This window comes from Benincasa hispida, chromosome 6, assembly GCF_009727055.1.
Source record: "Benincasa hispida cultivar B227 chromosome 6, ASM972705v1, whole genome shotgun sequence".
NCBI classification, from domain to species: domain Eukaryota; kingdom Viridiplantae; phylum Streptophyta; class Magnoliopsida; order Cucurbitales; family Cucurbitaceae; genus Benincasa; species Benincasa hispida.
The window spans coordinates 2,751,143-2,776,195 of NC_052354.1; the positions used below are offsets into that span (position 1 = coordinate 2,751,143).

Sequence of the window (25,053 nt, forward strand, 5' to 3'; positions counted from 1 at the left end):
ATTGTCATCAAAGTATAAAGATTGTGTTCGACCTGTTGGAATTCATTTAGATTGGAGGGTTGTAGATGATCAGATTAAAACATTACCTCCTATCATAAACGTCAAGCTAGGAGACCAAAAAACAAAGGATCCTATCTATAGGTGAATCTAAAAGTTAATCAAAATGTAGTCGATGTAATAGGAAAGGTTACAATTGTCGGACTTGCAAACTTGCGCCAGTTAATCAATGATGTAGTCTTGTTTGTTGCTTTTTTTTTAACTTGTATTTGTTGATGGATTGATATTAGAGTTTATCAAAGTTATTTTTTTTTTATTTATTCTCTTCTTGAGTTGTAACCAAATGGAATGATATCTTTAAATCAATAAAATACTTGAATATTTTTGTTTATATTCATCTTTTATTTAAGCTAGTTAAAGCACAACAAAGTAACTATTAGCGATAGACATTTGATATAAAACTCCATCAATGAACATAAACATTCTTATGAATTATTATATAATTTATCAGTGATAGCAATGATAAAAGTCTATCAATATCTAACACTAATTGAAAGTGATAGTATTCTATCAGTGATAGACATCGATAGACATTTATCGGTGTCTATCATGATCAACAATGATAAACTGTTATCAGTTGTAACATTGGTTTATGTTGATCTACCTGCACGCAAGAAGAATGGGGATGGTGGGAGAGCTGCCTAAGCAACAACCATAGAATATATCCATCACTTATATGCTAGTATATTATCCACTTTGTATCAACAACAAAGTTAAAAGACTCTATTTGAAATAAATTTTATGTGTCCATACTAATAAACACTAATAGAAGTCTATCAGTGTCTATCACGTCATATACAAAACAAGTCACACAACTTATTTAACCAAATAACCTTCAAACAACCTTTCAAATCCCACTTCCATCTTAAAGTAGCCACATTCTATCACAAACAACAATCTACAACTTTACTTTCCTCACTGCATTGCTTTAGGCCTTACCACCATTTTAGAAATGGATATCATTTTTCACACTTATATAAAGTCTAGTTGTGTTTATCGCTGATAGACGCTCATAGAATTCTATCTGTGTCTATCAGTAATAGACAGTAATAGAAATCTAGTTATGTTTATCAATAATAGATACTGATAGAAGTCTATCAGTGTTATATAAACAAAAACATTCTTCTTCAAGTTATTGCTGAGATGTGAGCCTATTCAAACCTTCTCCTTTTCTTCTACTGAAATTTGAGCTTTCTTCTCTGAGATCGCCAATAAAAATGTACAACTTCTATCTATCACTAATGAACACTAATAAAAGTCTACCAATGTCTATCACGACATATGCAAAACAAAAAAAGAAGAAAAATAAAAAAAATTCTATTAGTATGTCACACAAACGTGTGAGAGAAACTGATAGAAGTCTATCACATTCTATCACAACATATACAAAAATTCTACACTTGTGCCAAAAAACCCCACACTTGATAGATTTCATGTTCCTATACTACATATGTGCCAAAAAAACTCCATCGATAAAACTCCAATTGAACCTAAAAACTCCATAGTGATAGACTTCGTATCGTGTCTATCACATATAAATTTTCTTTTAAATCTATCACCTAAAAACTCCAACTGCACTACACTTAGGAACATGATCATGGATTAAAAAATTGAACAAAACACCAAAAAACTTTATCAATAAACATAAAAATTCTCATGTGCCAAAAAACTCCATCAGTGAGCAAACTGTACATATGATAAAACATTAATAAAAGTCTATATGTGTCTATCAGCAAGGACACTATGTTTTTTTTCATTCATATTCACTTCAAATTCAAACGGATAGATCAAATGCTTTAGGATCAACAATTTTATAACTTCAAGAATTTTTTTTCTAAAATTTTAAAAAAACAAAATTTACAATAGTCATTGTTTAAAAAAAACGAACATTTTGTATTCAATTTACAACTATGATATCACAAGTAATCCTAAATCAAAAGAAAAATTATTCTATATCAAGTCAGTATTCAGATTGAGATTGAATTTAAGTTGAGAAATCTTTAAATCAAAACTTGACCGACTATCTATCAACAATGTCTCTATTGTTGCTTTTTTTGGAGATACTTTCTTCTTCTCGTTGTCCTTTTTTGGTGCGACTTTATTGTCCAATGCTTTTTGTGATGGTTTGCTTTGTCGCTTTGGCATTACATCCTTAATATGGGTATCAACAACTACCTTCGGTCTAAACCTTTTAGCCTTTCCTTTTTGTTGAACAACCTGAAATGAAATTGGAAGAATGTTAATAATATAAAATTTGTTGAATGTAAAAGAATTAATATCTTAGTTTGATATTTACCTTCTTCCCACTCATTTGTTTTATTTTCTTTTGTCTTCTTTGATTCTAGTCATTAGCATCTTCCTCAACTTCCTCAACTTGTTGCAAGTAAGAAAATGTTTTAAAGTTAGAAGATAATATGACATAACATTATACTATCAATGATAGACAGAAATAGAATTCTATCCTTATCTATCGTGATAGACTACTATCATTGTTTATCCCTAATAATATACTATACTATCATTGTCTATCACGATAGAAACTCCATCTGAATACTATAATATCATTGTCTCTCACGATAGGAAGTGATAGAATTATATCATTTTCTATCACTGGTAGACAATAATATATTCTAATGATAGATTCTAATAGAGTAACATAATGTAACTAAACACAAAAAGCTCTATCAACTATCACTCTCTACCTTGGCAACCATGTATTAGCGTCCTAGAAAACTATCAACATGATATAAACAAAATCGAAAACGTCAATGATAGTTGTTTATTGGTGATAGACAATGATTGAATTCTCTTATTTTCTATAACTAATAAATAATGTGATGGTTGTCTATCACAGTTTATCAGTGATAAACACTGGTAGAATTCCATCATTTTCTATCACTAATAGATAACGACAGAATCTAGCTAATAAAGTACCATATTCCAACTAAACAAAAGTTATGAATCGGCAAAGTAGGGTAACATTTTTAAACGAAATGGAAAACTCATCTGAAAGCAACAAAAGTATATATAGGAGCAAGATTTTGAATCTAAACACAAAACAAAAAATTTGGTTCTATCTAATGATAGAGCGTAATAGAATACTAGCACGGTATATCATTGATAAACAATGGTAGTTGTCTATCATTCAGATAGACAGGACAATAAAAATGGAAGAAAGGAACAATGAGTAAGAAAAGAAAATTTAAAAATAACTTTTAGATGATTTAATTGAGTGTGATAGACTTCTATTAACTTACAGAGAGTTTTGATAGAAAGAAGGAAAAGGTTTAGTTACAGTAACCTTGTAGAGATGTTGGTGAGTGATGAAGTCAATGATAAATTGACATCTTTGAACTGATACAACTCTATCTCAGAGTAAGAAACAAGAAAAGAAAGGTCGAGAAAGTTGTGTGATAGAATGGGACCTACGAAGTGATAGAAGTCTATCACAAACTAAGAAACAAGAAAGAAAAAACTGAGGAAGTTGTGCACAGTTGTCCGTTCGATCAAAAGAAATGGAAGAAGAAGAAAGATTGGAGAAAATGAAAGAAGAAGAATGAAAATGGAGAAGAAGATGTTGGGTGAAAATTTAACTTTCAAAACTAGAGGGAACCAACTTTTATGGTTAGAGAATCCCACATTGGAAAATCTGGTGTTGGAAGTCTCCTTTATGTACTCCAACCTTGTGTTTTAGGTTTGAGTCCTAAGGGATACCCATGTTTTTAGGGAGTGAAGAGATAGACTAATGTGGGTTCGGTGGACGTCCCACACATGAGCTGCCGTCCATCTGGTCGGGCGTGTGTGGTGATTAATTTTAATAAAAATATTATTTTATTTCTTTTATTATTATTTTTTCAATCGAAAAAAGAGGAAACAGTCCCTCCGCCCGATAGGCCTATAAAAGGCGAGGCCTTCAGCAATTTGGGACACAAAATTCATTTCTTCATTTCCCACTGCATTTTTCCTCTCCTCCTCCATCTCAGCGTTCTGAGCAATGAGTTTCGAAAGGGTGTATGTTTCGGTCGGTAACGGTGCATTTCTGATCGAGTTTCATTTGGCTGTTTTATCTTGAGGATGACGTGGCACTTTTCAGACTTGCTTGCACACTTGGGCAGAGCCGTGAAACATCTTAAAGAGAGCGAGCTCCACGACTCAGCCTATAACGAGTTTCTGTTTTACAGGTTTGCCCTTTACTTGACCACCGTGCCTTGATGGTTTACTGTTCGTCGTTCTGAGGGTCTTGCCATTTACAACAATTTCAAGACGTTGTGCCACATCATCAATGGCCCTCAGTAGCAACAATGACGTTATGATATCTGACCTCAGCCATCCATTTCGGTTCGAAGGAGCGAACTTCAAGCGATGGAAGCAAACGATGTTGTTCTTCTTCATCGTCAAGAAAGTTTCCAAAGTTTGCACCAGCGCTAAGCCGATCGTTCTTTTAGATGAACCAACTAAACAACAGATAAAAGAAGTTGCTGTCTGGGAGGAGAAAGACTTTCTATGTAAGAATTTCATTTTAAATAGTTTGACTGATGATCTATATGACTACTACAGTACAATGAAGACAGCGAAGGAGGTTTGGGATGCCCTGTAAAAGAAGTATGACACCGAGGAGGCTGGGTCGAAGAAATATGCGGTTAGTCATTATCTCAAGTTCCAGATGACGGATGGCAAATCTATGGAGGCCCAATCCCATGAACTCCAGAAGATAGCCCACGAGATAATTACTGAAGGTATGCCTCAAAACAAACAATTTCAAGTTGCTGTTATTATTGATAAACTGCCCCCTTTGTGGAAGGACTTTAAGAACACTTTAAGGCATACAACTAAGAAGTTTTCTTTGGAGAGTCTTATAACCCGACTAAGGATCGAGGAGGAAGCTTGAAAGCAAGACCAGAGGGAGGAGATGAACGCAGTACTTGGGAAACTCGCCTCTGCCGTAGTGAAACCTGACAAAAAATCTAAGAGGACAAAGAGGAAAGGTCAGAACCGTGGCTCCAACAACTAGAACCAACAGAAAAAACAGAAGCCCTCTTCAGGAGAAACGGTACAGTTCCTCTGCTTTAATTGTAATAAACTTGGGCATATGGCTAGGAACTGTAGGAATACGTGTCGTCCTGCTGGTCAGGCAAACTTGACAGAAGAGCCGTTAGTCGCCATGATCACAGAAGTAAATGTGATCGGTGGTTGTGAAGGGTGGTGGATAGATACTGGCGCTTTGCACCACGTTTGTCACGACCTTAGTCTATTTAAAACTTATACTAAAACTAAGGATAAGAATATTCTATTGGGAGATCACCATTCCACGAAAGTTGTTGGAACCAACGAGGTAGAACTGAAGTTTACCTCTGGGAAGAACCTCATGTGAAGGACGTTCTACACACTCCAGAGATAAGAAAGAATTTGGTTTCGAGCTATCTTCTCAATAAAGCTAGGTTTACTCAAACTATAGGGGCAGAACTATATACCCTTACCAAAAATAATGTATTTGTAGGGAAAGGGTATGCAACTGAGGGAATGTTCAAATTAAATTTAGTCTCTAATAAAATGAAATCTTCTGTGTATATGTTGTTTTATATAAATATTTGGCATGCTAGACTCTGTCATATGAATAAGAATTTAATTAGTAACATGATTATGCTAGAAATGATACCTAAGTTATCCATGAATGATTTTGATAAATACAAGTATAGTAGTCAGTCTAAAATTACTAAAACTCCGCATAAATCTATACTTAGGAATTCTGAGCCTCTAGATTTGATTCATTCTGATGTTTGTGAGTTTGATGGCATCTTGACTAGGAACAGTAAAAGATATTTCATTACTTTTATTGACGACTGCTCTGATTTTACTTTTGTATACTTGATGAAAAAAAAAAGTGATGCTTTTGATGCCTTCAAACTTTTTGTTTCTGAAATAGAGAACCAGTTTCATAGAAAGGTTAAAAGACTTCGTAGTGATAGAGGAACCGAGTACGACTCGGACAATTTTAATGAATTCTTCAACTTACATGGAATAATACACGAAAAGACCGCACCTTATTCTCCTGAAATTAACGGAAAAGCCGAAAGGAAAAATAGAACTTTAGCTGAGCTAGTAGTTGCTATTTTACTTAGTTCAAGAGCAGCGTTTTATTGATAGGGTGAAATCATCCTTACCATATGTTATGTCCTAAATAGAATCCCAAAATCTAAAAATAAAACTTTACCTTATGAAACTCTCAAGAATAAGAAACCAAACTTGTCCTACTTTAGAACTTGGGGTTTTCTAGCCTTTGTATGGATTCCAGACCCAAAAAGGAGAAAGTTGGCCAGTAGAGCTTACGAGTGTGTCTTTCTAGGTTATGCCTTAAATAGCAAAGCCTATAGGTTCTATGATTTAGTGAACCAAGTGATCATTGAGTCAAATGATGCCGACTTCTTTGAAGATAGGTTTGTTTTTAAATCAAGGAATAATGGGGGCTCTGGATCAAGTGGTATAGCCTTAGTTAGAAATCCTAACCCTAGAGAGGAAACTGACCCATAACCTAGAAGAAGCAAAAGAGCTAGAACCGCCAAAGATTTCGGAAATGACTTTCTGACCTACAATGTAGAAGAAGACCCTAAAGATCTGAGAACTGCCCTGTCCTCAGTAGATGCCAACCTATGGCAAGAAGCCATAAATGATGAGATGGACTCACTTGAGTCAAACAAAACTTGACACCTAGTAGATCTACCCCCAGGATGTAAGGCAATAGGGTGCAAATGGATCTTGAGGAGGAAACTTAGACCTGATGGGATTGTCGATAAATTTAAAGCCAGGTTAGTAGAAAAGGGCTTTAGACAAATAGAAAGCGTAAACTTATTTGACACCTTCTCCCCTGTCATTAGAATTACCTCTATCTGTGTCATGTTCTCTCTCGCTGCCCTTTATAACTCGTAGTACATCAGATGGATGTAAAAACCACTTTCTTAAATGGTGAACTTGAAGAAGAGATTTATATGGAACAACCCGAGGGTTTTGTTGTCCATGGTTAAGAAAATAAGGTGTGTAAATTAGACAAATCTCTTTATGGACTAAAATAAGCTCCTAAGCAATGGCATGAAAAATTTGACAACCTTATCCTATCTAAAGGTTTCAAGGTCAATGAAAGTGACAAATGCATCTACTATAAGTTTGATAATAACCTCTGCACTATCTTGTGTCTATATGTAGATGATTAATTGATCTTTGGGTCGAATTTGCACGTCATAAATTATGTAAAATCAATATTGAGTGCAAACTTCGAAATGAAAGGCTTAGGAGAAGCTAGTGTAATCTTAGGCATAAAAGTAAATAGGTCTGAAAAGAGAATTTCTTTGGATCAATCTCACTATATAGAAAATATTCTAAAGAAATATAATTACTTTGAGTGTAAACCAACCTATACTCCTTATGACCCTAGTGTCAAGTTGTTCAAGAACACTGGGGACAGTGTTAATCAATCTGAGTATACGAGCATCATAAGCAGTCTTAGATACGCTGTCGACTGCACTAGGCCAGACATAGCTTATGCTGTAGGATTACTTTGCAAGTTTACATGCAGACCTAGTAAAGAGCATTGGAATGCTATGGAAAGGGTCATGAGATACTTAAAGAAAACCCAAAACCTAGGATTACATTATCAAAAGTTCAACGATGCTGATTGGAACTCTCTTTCGGATGATTCAAAGGCTACAAGTGGCTATAGCTTTAATATAGATGGTGGAGCTGTCTCTTGGAAGTCCAAGAAACAGACTATTTTAGCCCAATCTACGATGGAGTTAGAAATGATAGCATTAGCGACAGCTAGTAAAGAAGCAGGCTAGCTTAGAAGTCTGCTATCAGAGATTCCCTTACGGAAAAGGTCGGTACCAACCATGTTGATCCATTGCGATAGTACTGCAGCAATCACAAAAGTTTAGAACCGTTACTACAATGAAAAGAGATGTCAAAGACATCATAAGCACAGTACCATTAGAGAGTTTCTCACTACTGGTGCAGTTAGAGTGGATCACATACGGACTGATGAAAATTTGGTAGATCCTTTGACGAAAGGACCGGCCAGAGAAAATGTTTTCAAAACCTCAGAAAGTATGGGACTCATGCTTATCGAAAGATGAATCATAGTGAGGAAATCCCAACCTATAGATCGAAGATCCCAAGAAACAGGTTCAATGAGTAATAACTGATCACGAGTGATATATATTGAATCATGCTAAATCAAACACAGAGTTCCATTCCCATGACTTAAAGTCTGAGCATGATATCCTGAAGCATAAGAAAGGTTGAACTCAGTTCTTAATGAGATCTATACTTGATGACAAGTGGGGTACCTAGCTACAGGAGTACTTTTGATAGACTCACCTGTGTGAATGTGGAAGTGAGGGCTGCTTCCTATGGAGTGTTTAGGCAAACTCTCTAGAGCATTCACTAAATCGGGATTTATATACTAGGCCTTAAAGCACGGGCTTTCGTACTACACCCTAATAACACTCTGTGTGAGATGCTATTAGAGATAGAGTTTAAAATCACGGGTTACTCTAGTATATTCTGAATCATCTACACTATGTAAAGGTTTAAGTCGTAAGACACCTTTGCTTACGCACAGTGTTATATAGACTGAAACTGCTCGATAAAAATCTTTCCTCTCTTTTCCTTTGTTTAAATTTTCAAGAGGGGGATTGTTGGGTGAAAATTTAACTTTCAAAACTAGACGGAACCATCTTTTTTGGTTGGAGAATTCCACATTGGAAAATTTGGTGCTAGAAGTCTCTTTTACATACTCCAACCTTATGTTTTGGGTTTGGGTCCCAAGGGGTACCCATATTTTAAAGGGAGTTAGAAGATAGACCAATGCGGGTTCGGTGGACGTCCTACACATGCGTCGCCGTCCGTTCGTCGGGCGAGGCAAGGCACGCGTGTGTGTGGTGATTAATTTAATATAAATATTATTTTATTTCTTTTATTATTATTATTATTGTTAACCAAAAAAAGGAGGAAACAGTCCATCTGCCCAATCCGTCTGCGTTTGTCCGCCCATCCACACACATTCTGAGCCTTAGAGCCTTTTTTGCTCCCTACAGTTCGACGCCGAAGGCCTATAAAAGGTGAGGCCTTCAACAGTTCGGGGCACATAATTCATTTCTTCATTTCCCACTTCATTTTTCCTCTCCTCCTCCATCTCAACGCTCCAAGCAGTGAGTTTCGAAAAGGTGTATGTTCCGGTCGGTAACTATGCATTTCTGATTAGGTTTCATTTGGTTGTTTTATCCTGGGGATGACGTGGCACTTTTCAGACCTGCTTGCATACTTGGGCAGGGCTGCGAAACGTCTTAAAGAGAGCGAGATCCAGGACTCAGCCTATAACGAGTTTCTATTTTGCAGGTTTTGTCCTTTGCTTTGACTGGCGTGCCTTGATGGTTTACTGTTCGTTGTCTGAGGGTCCTGCCGTTTCCAAAACAGAAGAGTTAATAGAGATTTTGGTGAAGAAGAAGATGGAAGAGGTAGAGTTGAGAGTGGAAGAGTTTAAAAGAAAGCAGTATAGGGGATTTTTTCTGTATGTAACGTGACGCGCAATTAATTGTTTGAGAGGTAAGATTATCTAGTGGGGCAACACGCGGGTGGAGTGGTTCCTTCACGTGATGGGTGGGCTTTTTCATCAATTTAATTGATTTTATTATATTATTTAATTGTTTTGGGTTGGGTAATTTTTTTATTCATGTAATCTTTTATGCTTTTTTATAATATTTGAAAAGAGCCTAAATCCCATTTAATATATATAGTTTATATAGTTAAAATTAATAGTCTTAATTAATTAATAATTAAATATTATATATTTAATTTCATTTGAATCATATTCAAATGACATTCTCTTACATAACCTACAGTTTTAATATAAATCTCATTCTTATTAATTTTAACCTATAATATTTATATGAATCACATTCATATAATTAATATTTGAATCTTATTCAAATATGTTGCTCTCATATATTATATAGTATTAGTTATAAATCATACTTCTAATTAATTATATATTATAATGTATCAATATACATTATATTAATATAAATCTCATTCAAATATTTGACTTTCTTATTAATTATAAATTATATTTATAGTTAACTATAATGTATGAACATACATTATATTAATTTGAATCTTAATCACATATTTATTTCTCTTATACATAGTATTAATTATAAATCATATTTATAATTAACAATGTATTATACTTTATATTAGGGCCGTTTATAAACATAAACTATTGGGCCAAACTAATTGTAAATATAGCATTAACCAAAACAAATTACAAATATGGACAAATTTGAGTACAACCCATACAAAAAGACTAAAAAGGCCATGGGAATATAATAGTCCCACAACCCAGATATCTTTCCTGCCAGCCCATCCTATCCACGATCTCATCCACGACCCATCTTCGTAGCAACCCTAAAAACAACATCTTCATCTTCGTGGCGGCCCTAAAAACATCTTCTTCTATCTTCTTCCAGACAATACAAAACGAACGACACTTAGAATCCCTCCAAGAGCTCTTTGATTGACGATCATGATTCCTTCCTTTACTATTTTTTTGTTCGATCTACTTCAAAACCCTAACCCAATGATCTTCTTCAAAACCTAAAAATCTGCAAATCGAAAAATAACCCTACCATCGTCGACGATTATTCACTGAAATTGATTGCGGAATCACATTCCAAAGCAAGAAAAATCTAGTTGCATGACTTTTTTTTTTCTTTTTTGTTTTTTAGTTTATTGATTATTGTTTGTGTGCTTTAAACTTCAAATGTGTTTTTGTTTGGGGTCTATCAGTGATAGATTTTTGTCACCAATAAATTTGAAGACCGTTGAACATGTTTTTTGTTTTTCATGAGTATGTACATGCTTGGTTTATTGTTTTTTCTTTGGTGTTGTTGATTTGAGTTGATCAGTGATAAGTCCTATCACCGATATACATAATAGACATTGAATGTATATTCATGCAATGTAAGTAAACGTACAATTTCACTGATGTTTGTTATTATTATTATTATTATTTTGTTGTTGATTAGAGTTTGCTATTGTTACGGTTGCTAGTCACTGATAAACTTGGAGCATGTTACTAATTTATTTCCATGAAAATGAAGAAAATTAATAGTTTTCATTTTTTTATTTGTTGTTTAGGTTGATAGACCTATTGCTAGCCCTGCTTTTAGATTTCAAATATGTTTTAGATTAGGGTCTATTAGTGATCAGAAAACATTCAGTGATAAGTTTAACATTGAAGACTTGAAGTTTATAGTTTGTTGGATGAAGTGGTTATTACTATTCTACACATTATGTGATAATTGCAAAAACAATATGGAAAGTTGAACAACAAAAAGGGAACAAAAAGAACCTTAGAACTTGAAGAACCATTCAAAAAAAAAGTAAAAAAAAAAAAAGATGAAACAAGAGATGGATAAACTATTTAGTTTACTATATATCTCATTTTTAGTTGTTCTTTAGAATATTTTATAACCTATGTTTTTTTTTGTTTTTAAATAGGCCAAAAAAAACAAATAAACCAAAAAAATCCTGAAGAAAGTTGGAATTCCACCTTTGAAAGTCATAGTTATGTCAAGATGAAGTGATAGGACATATTTAAGAGTTTAGATTCTACGTGTCTATCTTTATTTTAGGAAGGACCATGTTCGGCATTCTAGGTTTTAAACATGTCCGAAGTCCCTTTACAACTTCTAACACATTGATTAGAAGACAATGGTTTGTCTCTACAATAACAATGTTCCTTCTTTCAACATTGAAGGTAACATTGTAGAGTTTGAGGTTTGAGGACTTTTTGTTCTGATACGGATTAAATTGTGATGAATACCTTGTTGAAGATTTTATAACTAAGGATGAAAGCGGTGTCAAAGAAACTGTGATAAGATCAAATAACTAGGCCAAAATCTGATTGTAAACTAGTACCACGAGAAGACATAATTTATTCAAGAAAATCTAAAGTATATAACTAACATTTGATCATAGACATTAGAAATATACTCCTAAGGAAAATGTGAATAGTACATTTAACTATTTTCTAGTCACGCAACTGATGAAAGAAAAATAGCCAAACTGCCAAATCTTATTTCTAGAAAAACTTGTTGATTCCAAAAAAAGTCATAATTGTGATGGAAGCGATGTTAAGATGCTGAATGAGGAGGATAAGTTTAGGAAATTATCCATAGAAGAACTATCTTGATAGTCTTACTGTCCGAGTTTTTAAGAAATTTAGCAAAAAAAACTAGTTGCTATCTGCAAGGCTTCCGAGTTTAGCTTATGGGCATAGAAATACATTCCTTATAAACTTTTCTGAGCGGGTTCGATAAAATGAGTAGGAAATGGCTTCCGAATATCTTGAATTTGGAAACAAAAAAAGCAACCAGATTGGCAAGATCTTTAATGACAATATCTTATCCGAACGAAATGTAAGTTTGCTAAATTTTTCCATTAGTAATGTTGTGATATAAAGTCTATCAATGATATTGGTCTAGTCATGATAAAACAAGCATTTAGTCATTAGACTATTTAATCTATTGAAACACAAAATAATGTAGGGAAATGAGTCTATCAGCAACATAGTTTATCAACTGATAGACGCAATATTAAAAGGGGTTGTTTTGGGGCCCAACATGAGATTGGTATATCCCCACATCCTATATCATCTTAGGTTTTTGGAGGTCCATTTTTCCTACTCTCACGATTTTAATTGTTTTATGGCCCATTTTTGGAACTGTGTTTGTATTCTCACCATATTTTCCTTCCGTGTAATGTATATTATCTCAGTGCCTTGAACATACTCATCAATACTCTCGTTCATACTCAGTCAGAACTCCTCAACTCACAAAACTCTCCAAACATCAAAAGCTCTCCAACATCCTATGGATTATTCACATCGCCCTAAACAGCCGCTATAGTAGATAGGACTATATCAGTGATATTGGTCTATCAGTGATAAGTCCATATCATTGATATGATCTCATTAAACTATGTTAATGATAGCTCCTAACTATGATTATTTGAGTATTTTCAAAATCTCATGAGAAAGAAGGTATTCTGTGAATACAATACTAATTAATATTATGTTTTCAGCTCCATTTAGTTCCGTATTGTTGCATAATAATAGAAGAAATGACATCAAAATACTATGCAAAAAATAGAATGGGAAAATGAGAAAAGATTGGAGGAAGGAGAAAATGTTGAGAAAAAGATGAAAATAGATCGGAGAAAGAATATCTTCTTAATATTGAGAAAGTCTTAAAAGACAACAGACAAAGAAGATTTTGAAGATCCTTAAAAAGGCACAAAAGGATATTCTCACTTTGTTACATTCTCTAATGGGAAATTATAGTAGAAGAGTCACATACAAAATGTCAAAGTGAAAGACAATCTAAAGAATGTTTGACAAGAATCATCCTTCATCTGTGAAGTCTGAAATGCTAGATGTTGATGTTATGGTGATGCTAATATGATAAAGTAGTTGTATAAACAACTATTATGTCAAAGAGGAAAGAGGGTAAAATTAATTAAACCCTTTTAGTTCTTTTTACTTTTTTGTTTGGTTGTTGTGTGTTGGTCCTAATGATAGACTATATAAAGTACATATAGTTTACTGGAATCCAACGATATACTAATATCTACAGAAGCACGAACAAAGTCGTGAGAAAGAGAATGAAATAGAAGAAACCACTATTGCTAAAGGAAAAAAGGTACTCATATAGTTAAATAGTAGGTCATTACTATTCTGTTTTTTTATAGACTTCAAATGTGCTGCTCATTAAAATCTATCAGTGATAGGTTTCTATCACGGATATAATGTTGTCATCTTTTTATTGGAGTCCAACAGTAACATAAAAAAAGTATTTTGACATCTACAAATTTGTGCATTAGTACACTTATATAATATATTCACAAAAGATTGAAGACAAGGAGGAAGAAGTCAATGGACATGAAAAAAGGTAAAAAAAATGGTGCATGACAAAGCAAAAAAAGTGAAGGTTTAACAATTGTCACATTCTTTATATTGTTTTATGATTTTTAGACTCAATATATATTTATAAAATTATAATTAAGTATTGACATTTTAGGTTATTCAACAAAAGGTAAATACAACGATGAATGCTGAAAATGTTAGATAAAAAAGACAACCTAAACCGTCAAAGAAGATGTTGGAGAATGTAAATGACGAGAAGATTGCAAGAGAACAAAAGGATGCAAATGACCAAAAGAATGCAGAGGACCAAAAGAATGCAAAAGATCAAAAGAAAGCTTTTCCAAAACAAACAAGAAATTCTCCTAGAATCAAGGACATTAACCCTAATTTTGACCTAAAAATCTCTCAGATGTAATTATGTAGTTGTGACTTAGTTTAATGTTGTGGCTATTAGACCTTAGTTTTTGTGGATATTTCAGTATTTTAATATTGTGGGATGTGGGATATGATACCCTAGTTTTCGTGAATACATTAGTAGTATCAGTGATAGAAACATATCGGTGATAGAAACGATCCATGATAGACTTTATATGTAGTTCATTTTGTCATATTAATATAGGAAATTGTTAGATCATTAGTTGAATCAGTGTAAATTATATCCATTTGTGCTTCTATTTTAAAGTTGTAAGGACCAAACTCTTGTAATTATGTAATGGGTCATAAGTTATATATCAATGTCAATAGCAGACCAATATTTGTAATAGAAATCAAAGTGAAATTGCTTAAAATTACTCATAAAAACTTCCTACGGAGTTCTTTTTGTCATATAAATATAGGAAATTGTTGGATCGTTAGTTGAGTCAGTGCAAATTATGTCCCTTTCTGCTTTCTATTTAAAGTTCTATGAATTAAACTCTTGGTATTATTTAATGGATGGTCAATGATACATCAATGTCAATGATAGATCAATATCAGTGATAGAAAACACAGTGACAATACTAGAAATTGATGTTACTTTCTTTCATATGTACTTGATTTTGTGTTTTTATTCTATAAAAATATGTTGGAAAATTCTATACTTTGTATAGAGAAAAAGTTTAAGGGACTAAATTTTGTACTTTTGACATTACTTCACATTGAATGAGAAGAAAATCGAATATATATACTATTAACAAAAAATGGAAAAAAAAAACTTCTATATTTCCCAAGCAGAATGTTATGTTCGTATGAACAATATAACAATCAAACCAATGGTAAAAATGACAAACCCTACGACATTCTAAAAATGTTGGCAACCTACATGTTCACATTTATAAAGATCACATTGTTGGTAAATGTTGCATCATTGTATAAATGGTGGAAATTTACACGTTTTACAATTATGACCAACATGACGATAACGATTGCACTTTGTCTGACTTTTTTCCTTGCCAATTGATAATATTATTTGTTTTTTAGGTTAGCCTACTGGATGCTTAACAACTGGATGTAATATACTCATGTCAATCCCTATAGGCTTTCGATTAGCATCATTACCAACTGAACTACCAGAATCAGCACAACACTAAATCAAAGTACTTGTAAAAAAATACTTATGAACAAATGAGTAAGTATCCATGTTGCATCCACGAATTACAGCAAGTGTGTGGGTTCATGGAATTTCATTAAGATCCCAAACACGATAGGTACATGATTTGGAATCTAAATATACCATAAAGTGATTGCTTCCATCAATCACTTGAAATTCGACATCATTAATTGCATTAACCTGAGAAAAATGACACATAGATGAGAAATTAATTAAGATCCAACTATCTGAGTCTATTAGTGATAGAAGTGTATCACTGATAGAACTCAATCACTGACAAATGTGCAATATTACCCATGAAAACAAGTAACTCTTACCGTGAAGCTTCTTGATATCTGATGACGTATTCTTAATTTCCCCCCAACCTAGTTACTTAAAACAGATTTCATACAATATGCAACATTACTTTTATCATAAAACCATTTTTGAAGTAATTTTCTAATTGAATCGAGTCGTGATGCACAGGTAAATCTCTAAGCTCTTTTAAAACTACATTTAAACATTCTAATGTTGGATTTTATGTCCTAAAACTCGTGGTTTGTAAACAATAAAACTTATTCTGAAAATTCAATAAGTTGTTATTGAATATATGTATTACTTATGAGAAATCCAATAAACTTAAAAGGCCATTGACTATTATATGAGTACTTGAACTTTATGTGGAGACATAAAAGTGGATCAAGTTTGAGTAAATAGTCAAAATGATCTATAGTATATGAATAAAGTTGGGTGCCTTATTCTAGTAATACTACTGGATGCAGCTTACTCTATAGTTGTTATAAAGAGTTGTAAAGTGCTACAAACGAAGTGATCCTAATTCGTACATATTATGACATGAGGAGTTGTGGCGTCATGTGCAAATGGGTTTTGTACAAGATCGGACCACAAAATAAGTCACTCTTACTTTATAACATTGTTTACTGTTTAAGACAGACAATTTCAAAGCGATGACCTAGGTAACTTGACCTTAATCCTGAGCTAACTATGAACTCCTGTTTATTCGGAATTATCCTTAGATTTTCATAGGTGAGGGTTGAATCAATAGCGCCGACTCAATAAACTCCCATTTCAGGGGTAAGACCGAATATATAGCTGGAGACATAGGGTGCAAGAAGAAATTCACTCCTACCCGCTGTTAGGGATAGTAGAGAGGTTGTTCCCTTAAGTGCTGATTATGAGTCTTGAACAAGGGAACCCACCCTTTCATTGGCTCGAGAGGGACTTAGTTTGTTGATTGGATCACAAATCGAATTGTTCATTAGAGGATCAGTGGGACTTAAGGAACAAAAGGTAATCTTGGGGTAAACAAACATTTTGACCCAACGTTATTACAAATAGCTTTGAAGGGACTTACTAATCATGGTTATATCGAATGGACATAATATATCTATAATGAAGGAGTTCAACTATGGGCTAGTGGAGTGACCCATTAGTTGACGAGTGGGGGTTAATTCTGTGTAATGAGTTTAGCCAATTAATCTCGGATGTTGGAGCCCATGATCTGTAGGTTCGCGAAGTTCCCCTACTAGCTCGTAAATGGATTAGTTTTAAAGTAGCGCGATAAGTTAATTTGAAACATTCAAATTAGAATTAAATAGTAATTAGTAATTATATGAGATATAATTACATGTTTAATTTTAGAATTAAACGGAATTGGAGAATTAATATTTAAATATATATTAAATATATGAAGGTGGATTTGTGTAAAATTAATTAGAAATTATTTAAATTGTTTAAATAATTATTTATTAATTTTATTAGAAAAATTAATTTATGAAATTAATTTTGTAAAATTAATAATATTTTCAATTTTAGAAAACAAATTGATTTTTGAAATCAATTAAAAAAATTTGAAAAAGATAAAATAACACAAAATGGATTTATGGGATTTTCCATTTCATCTTCAAAGTAGCTCACACAAAACCCATAAACTTTGGCTTCAATAACTCCAAGCATGAGTTGCATCTCATGCAGCCATCTTCTTTGCATGATAGTCTTCAATATATTTAGAAGATTGGAGTGGAATTGAGGCATGCAATCGATATAATTTTTGCTGAAAAATTCGTGGTGAAGAAGGTATTCTTCAAGTGGGTTGCTGCTGTGAGTTCTTCTCAAAGTTCCATTTCATTCAAGCTTATTTTGAGTCCCACAACTCAATCTAGAGCTCCAAGAGAATAGCGGAGAAGATATTGAGGTGGTCTACAACAAGATTTGGAGAAATCTACAGCTGGAATCGAGCTTTGAAGAAGTTCTACAAAAGTATGACTTGAAACCTACTTGTTTCTGCAAGAGCATGCTTTAGTCTCTGCCAAAATTAATGAATTAGAGTGCTTATTGATTCTTGTTGCTTCCGCTGTTTGCTGATACAATCCAACATCTAAAATGTTTGTAGTCATCATCTGATATTTTCTCCTTCTACAATATGCACGAGCCCTCTTCTCGAAACCAACATTACTAAGGTAATCTTGTATGCAAGGATATATAGCCTCCATCCATCTCATATTCAGCTTAAAATCAACATTAGTATATGCTTTTCCACATCTAAAATTTATATTATCAATAGAAGAGTCCGTACATGTCAACTTCAAACTTCTCCAAAGGTGTTGCAAACAAACACAATATTTAGCCGTTGGAAAAACGTTTTGAACACCTTTTGGAATACTTAAATGTCAATCAAATATAATAACTAAACCTTATCGATCCCCTAAACTTCTCTTTATATTATCAAAAAACCATCTCCATGATGCATTATTCTCGGAGTCTACAATACTAAAGGCAAGAGGAAAAATTTGATTGTTACCATCCATTGTTGATGCCATCAAAAGAGTTCCACCATATTTACATTTCAAAAAGGTGCCGTCAACTAATATGTTTGGCCCACAATATTTCCACCTCTCAATACATGATCCAATTGTCATAAAACAATACTTAAAATGTACCTCAAAATCAGTTTCATAAGTAGTGAACGAACCTGCAATAAGATAAAAAAAAAGATACATCAAAGAATAATTACATTCCGTTTTACGATGGATCTATCACTTATAGACCAAATATCAGTGATAGACTAATGATATACTCAGTTACAATAAGACTTATCATTGATAGATCAATATCATTGATAGACTATATCAGTTAAACAAGTCTATCAAATACTGATTACATACTCATTGAAAACTTGATTGATGATATATAAAGGATAGGATAAAAAAACAAACTTGGATTCATTTCTTTTAGCTTCGTAAGAAATTATGGGATTAAGGAATAAGATTTTTTTGCATCATCATTCAATGACTTCATAGTATATTCTTTCACCTTCCAAGATTTATAGTAGCTAAGATTTACCCCAAATTTAGTACGCATATGAATCATAATATCATCAGAATCAAATGGTCACAATGGCTAAAATCTTTTATCATACAATCATCAATCAATGATGAAGATGCTTGTCTATGAGAAGTTTAAATAGCATTTATAGAACAACTATGATTAGCAATATACTTCCTAAGTTTCCATAGTTCCCTACCCTTATAATGAGATGCACGAATGTACCATTGACAATCTTCTTGGGAGCACTTTAACACAATTGCTTTAGAATTTGATCTCACAGTTTTGAACTCAAAGTTGTTCTTTATAGTTAAGTAGTAAAAAGACTTTGATACTATTTCCTTACTAGCAAACATATCATTCTCTTTCAAATCAAATGTAGAAGACAAGCTACTAATATGAAAATCCATTAGGATGTTAAAATCATCACTAATGGGAGAAGAAGAAGACACAACACATAAAAAATTATCAAATCCACTATTGGAAACTCCTTCTAAAAGAATATCAATGGCATGAACAACTAATGGATGTCTTGTACTTTGTTCTTTAACTAAATTCAGAAACCAAGCAACATCGTTATCTTCATGAATTTCAACCACAGTTTGAATTCCATTGATACCAAAATCCAATAAGATCAATAATTGTATTGAAGAAATAGATGCATCCAATTGAATTTCCTTTAATATCAAACTCACAAAACTCTCAAAACACATAACCTCATCGACCAATACACCTTTAGTCTTGTAATTCAAGTAATTATGTTTATCATCCCATTGTCCACTATGAAACACCAGTATTGCAAGTTTAATCATATTTACAAATCATTGCAAGAAACAACAATTAAACTCATGACATTCTACACTAGTAGAATAAATAGAAAACAATATCTATAAGTGATAGACTAATATCATTGATACACTATGATATGTATCTATCATCATTAGATTAATATCAGTGATAGGTTCATGATTACTAATATCAGTGATAGGTTTATGATTACTAATATCAGTGATAGGAAGTTTATGATTGATTGGAAAAAAAACCTAAATATAAACAAAATAGAAATTAAGTTATGAAGACTCAAATAAAAAATTAAAGTAGATCAAACGAGAAAACTGAGGAAATCGAATAAAAAACTGAGCATATTTCAAGTAAAATCAATGAAACATAAAAAAGGACAAAGGAAAAAAAATTAAAAACCTGGATGAAATCGAATAAAAAACGGAGGAAGGATATCTAAACATGGGAGAAAGAATCATATAAGAAAAGGATGAAACAATATAAAATCACGAGTAAGAAATACCAATCATGATTTGAAATACCAAATCGAACGTAGAAAAAAGAAATCGCAAGTAGAAAACTGATCAATTGTTCCTCTCAGAATCGAGCAGCGAAGAATAGAGAAGATGTACGTGGAAAACGCACATTAGCTCGAGATAGATGTAGAAGAAGCGGGAGACTAAATACGTCGATGATGAAGCGACACGGTGAAAAAACACAAATACATAAAGAAAGCAATGAAGAAGAAGGGGGAGAAGAATGATGATGAAGACAGGGGAGAAAAAGGTTATTTTAGGAATAAAAAAAAAGGTAAACGTATTTTTGAAAATAGTTTATATATGAAAATAGTTTTTAAAAAGACTATATATTTATTTTTTATTTTTTGTAATAAAAACAACAGCTGCTATAAATTTATAATATATATATTTATTTCTCTTATACATAATATTAATTATAAATCATAATTATAATTAACAATGTATAATATTGTATCAATATAAATTATACTTTATATTATTTGTATTAACATAAAGTTTTCCTTAAATAATTTGAACAATTCAAATTATTCTAAAATAATTTATTCCTTGTGTTTATTCTTCATGAGCTAGCAAGGGGACCTATTGAACCTATAGATTAGAAACTCCAATGATACAAGATTAATTAATTAATCAACATTCATCAACTGTAGACCACTCCACTAAAGGCACACAATTTCACTCTTCACACTGTAGATATATTTCTGTGTCCATGGATATAACCAATCAATAGTAAGTCGACCATTCACAAAACTTCCGTAGCTACAGTTGGGTTAAATTACTGATTTACCATTGTAGATACATCTAACTCCTTAAGTACCACTGATCCCTTTAATGAACAATTAGTTATAGTCTAACTATAAACAAAACCCCTTTCAGGCTTGTGAGAAGGTGAGACGCCTCATTGTTTAAGACCTGAAATCAGTCTTTAAAGGAGCAATTTATCTACTTACCCTTAAGATGGGAAGGAGTGAATTCCATTTTGTGTAGCTATGTTTCCAGCTCCCTACTCAAATAAATCTCCAAAATGGCAGGCTTATTAAGTCGGCAAAACTGGCCACTCTCACCCATACAGATTAAAGGATTGCCCTCATAGAAAGAAGTTCTTAACCCACACCCAGGATTGAGGTCAAGTCACCTATCGTCATCCTATCGAAATGTTAATCTATTCAAGTAATGGTGTGATAAAGATACACAAATCATTTTGTGGTCCGATCTTATACAAACTCTTTGTATAAGATACTTCCACTAACTTGTCTCTACATGAATGATTAAGATCACATCGTTTGTAACAATTACAAAGTGAGTCATGTTTGTAGTGTCATAAGGATAAGACACCCAACTTTATCCATATACTACAGACCATTTATGTTATTACTTAAACATGGTCCACATATATGTCAACCACATACATGTTTAAGTTACATAAAATAACCTCGGATCTTAGTTTATTGGATTAAGTTATGCAAATCTAAATGCCAAATCAAATAACTCCTTGTTTTATTAAATAAATGAATTTCGTTTATACATTACAAACCACGAGATTTAGGGTAGAATTCTCAATAGCTTTATCTTAGTAAGTGCATTGCTAGATAAGTATGGGAAATGTGGCAATTTGAAAGTTGCGAGGAGAGTTTTTTACATGATTACTTTAAAAAGATTGACATCATGGAATTCTTTGATAAAATGTCTTGCACTCCATGGCCATAGTGGAAGTGCAATTGATTTGTTTCCATAGTTGGTTCAATGTGGAGATGGCATAAAGCCAGACAGGTTACCTTGGTGGGTGTGTTGAATGCTTGTACTAATGGAGAATTAGTTGAAAAAGGTTACTAATACTTTGAAATGATGGGGTGGGATTATGATATAGAGCCTCATATCTAAATCTTTGGGTGCTTGATAAAGCATTTTAGTCAGTGCAAGATGGTTTGAGGAAGCAATGGAAGTAGTGAGAGGTGAATATTGAACCAAATAAGGTTGTATGGGTTTTTTAGACTAAATGGACGCAAAATCCATGGTCGTCCAAATTTAGTTGAATACTTAGTGAAAAAGTTGATTGAGATGATCTAGAAAACGACATTTACAGAACTGTGCTCGCAAATATATATGTTGAGATTAAAAAATGTAACAACAAAAAAAGGAGTTGACTACTACATGATAACTATGTTACCTACAATTTTACAACATTCCACATAACAATTACAAGAAATAATCAAGAGATAAATGGACACAAAAGATTGATAACCCAGTTTGGTGTAAATCACCTACGTCTGGGGGTAGTGTGTCCAAGAAAGATAACTTCACTAATATCAATGATAAGCAATTACAACACAATTCTTATCTGTAATGATAACACAATTACAGGGACTCTCAAACAACTTTATCACTCAATCGTACAAGTAAGCTCTCCCTAGGTTTGAGACTCTCTTTCACGGAAACTTAGGTTCCCCCTAAGTAGTAGTATCATTGAAGAATATTTTAAGCTCCTCCTAAGACCAAAACTATCTTCCATACGAGCAACCCTAACTTCCCTAACAGTCGCACATTGAAAAAAAGAAAAGAATCGACAAGTAATGTTGCAGAAGGAAAATCCCGATGAGAAAGTATTTTGCATAATCTGCATTTTCGAAGAACATTCCTTTGCTAAAACCACCAATGCAATGACATTTTTTATAACATATGTGAACCTAAAAACAAATATTGTCAATCTCATAATATCTAACAAACTGGGATGAGGTTTGATAACTTGTAGAAATACAAGTTATTGTGGCTCAAAAGTTGGAACAATTAGGGTCTTTAATGATAAAATCTCATCTTTTTTAGAGAAAACGCATGGAATTACTCGAACACTATCAAACTCATGCAAAAGAATGTTTATTGCTAAAATACTGCGACACTAATACATGATATTGTAGGATCTCAACAAATATTCTGAGTGTCAGGCGGCTGACCAGGGTATGGAATTTAATGCTGCCCATCATCAAATTGGAGAAGACCGACGCCTATAAATAAAAGAAATCCCACCAGATGAACGGATCTTTTAGCTCATTGCATAATTTTGAAATTTTGAGACCTTAGAGCTATGCTGTGGTGACGAGAAGAACAAGAGGGAAGAGAACCACCACCATCGCCGATCAAGGAGCGGAGAAAGCTAAGCTCAAGAGAGAACTTTCTTCCAATTCTTCCACAAGTGGTTGTACACGAACTAGAATTGAGCCAAAGAGGATAAGAGATTGTACTCTGCGGCTTGACTCCTTTCATTTCATCTTACTTATCGTTTTCATCTTCTCATTTGATTAAGTGTTAGTTTTGTAAAGACAATCAGTTTCTTTATAAATTCACATATTTGATCTATCATACTTCGCCACTGTTTATTTCTTGTTTTATATTGGATGCATCTATAACTTCATGCAAAATTCCACTTCGAAATGCTTAAGCCAACAAAATCAATTGGTAAAAGTAGCTTTAGCTTAAATTATTCGAGAGAATAAGTAAGCCAGCATCAAGTTAGAAACGTTTAGTACATCTAGAGATAAATGCACTAGTGTTTTATTGCATCCTGTGACTAACGCATACATCCTAGAGATAGATATTGTATGACATTCGCATTGAGAAGTGTCGAATAGAAGTCTAACGTATAAACGGAGATAAACAAGTCATCTCATTCGCATAATATTCTTGTTCGTGTACATCTCATCTCATTCGCATAATATTCTTGTTCGTGTACATCTAACTTAGATCGACGCATATCACTTACATCAAACTCCATTTTCACACGACCCCTTATTCTCTACTTGAGCCTTTTGTATTTTCTTGCACGCACACAACAGCTTAGTGTAAATAACTCATTTCTACATTCACTTAGGACAGTTCTACAACAGTTACAATGCAAGGTCTGTGTTAGCTTTAATCTGAATCCCTGAGTTCGACCCTGGACTTACCAGGAACTTGAGTTGGATTTATACTTGGATCTAATTCAGGAAAACTTGAATCCCTATAAAGGAGTGACATGCGTCCTGTTGCACATCATTAACGCATCAACGCGCAAATAACGCATCATAAACGCATCATAAATGCATCACGCATCATTCACATTTACACTTATTTTTCCAATTATTTTATACAATACACTCTTAAGCTTGCATCACGAAACCAACGAACAAGGTTCGCACGGTTCAAAAACTTTCAAAGGAGAAAAATGCTTATAAAACATCAGGTTATAGTTAGATTGAGGATGCAGTTAGTTAGATTGAGGTCAATTAAAAAACTATTGGCAATGTCCTAAAACTCACAGTTTGTAAACATTAAATATTCTATTCACAATAAAGATATTATTGAATTTATTTCAATAAAGATGTTATTGAATTGCAAATCTAATAAACTAACCCATGGCTGTAACATGAAAACTTTGACTTTATGTAGAGACATAAAAGAGCATCAAGTTATAGTATATAGCCAAAAAGGTCTATAAGTATATGGATAGAGTTGGGTACCTTATCTTGGAGACACTATGGATGCAGCTTGCTTTGTATATTGATACTAATAATGTGATCTCAAAGTCGTTCATGTATAAACATGTGAGTGGGGGAAAACTATGCAAAAGATGTTTGCATAAGACCGAACCACGAAATAGTCACTTTTCTTTATAACGACCATTTATTGTTAAAACTGACTATTTAAATTCGATGACCTAAGGTAACCCTGCTACTGGGGTATAGTGTATGCCCTAGTTTATTGTGATTCTGTACTTTATTTGTATTATACATTAGGCTCTCTAAGCTTTAAGACAAGTG

General features: G+C 33.1%; 1 pseudogene; it reads left to right on the top strand.

Moving 5' to 3' along the window:
• Positions 1–24,508, top strand: part of LOC120079892 — a 38,953-nt pseudogene extending 14,445 nt beyond the window's left edge.
• Positions 24,509–25,053: the final 545 nt, after the last annotated feature.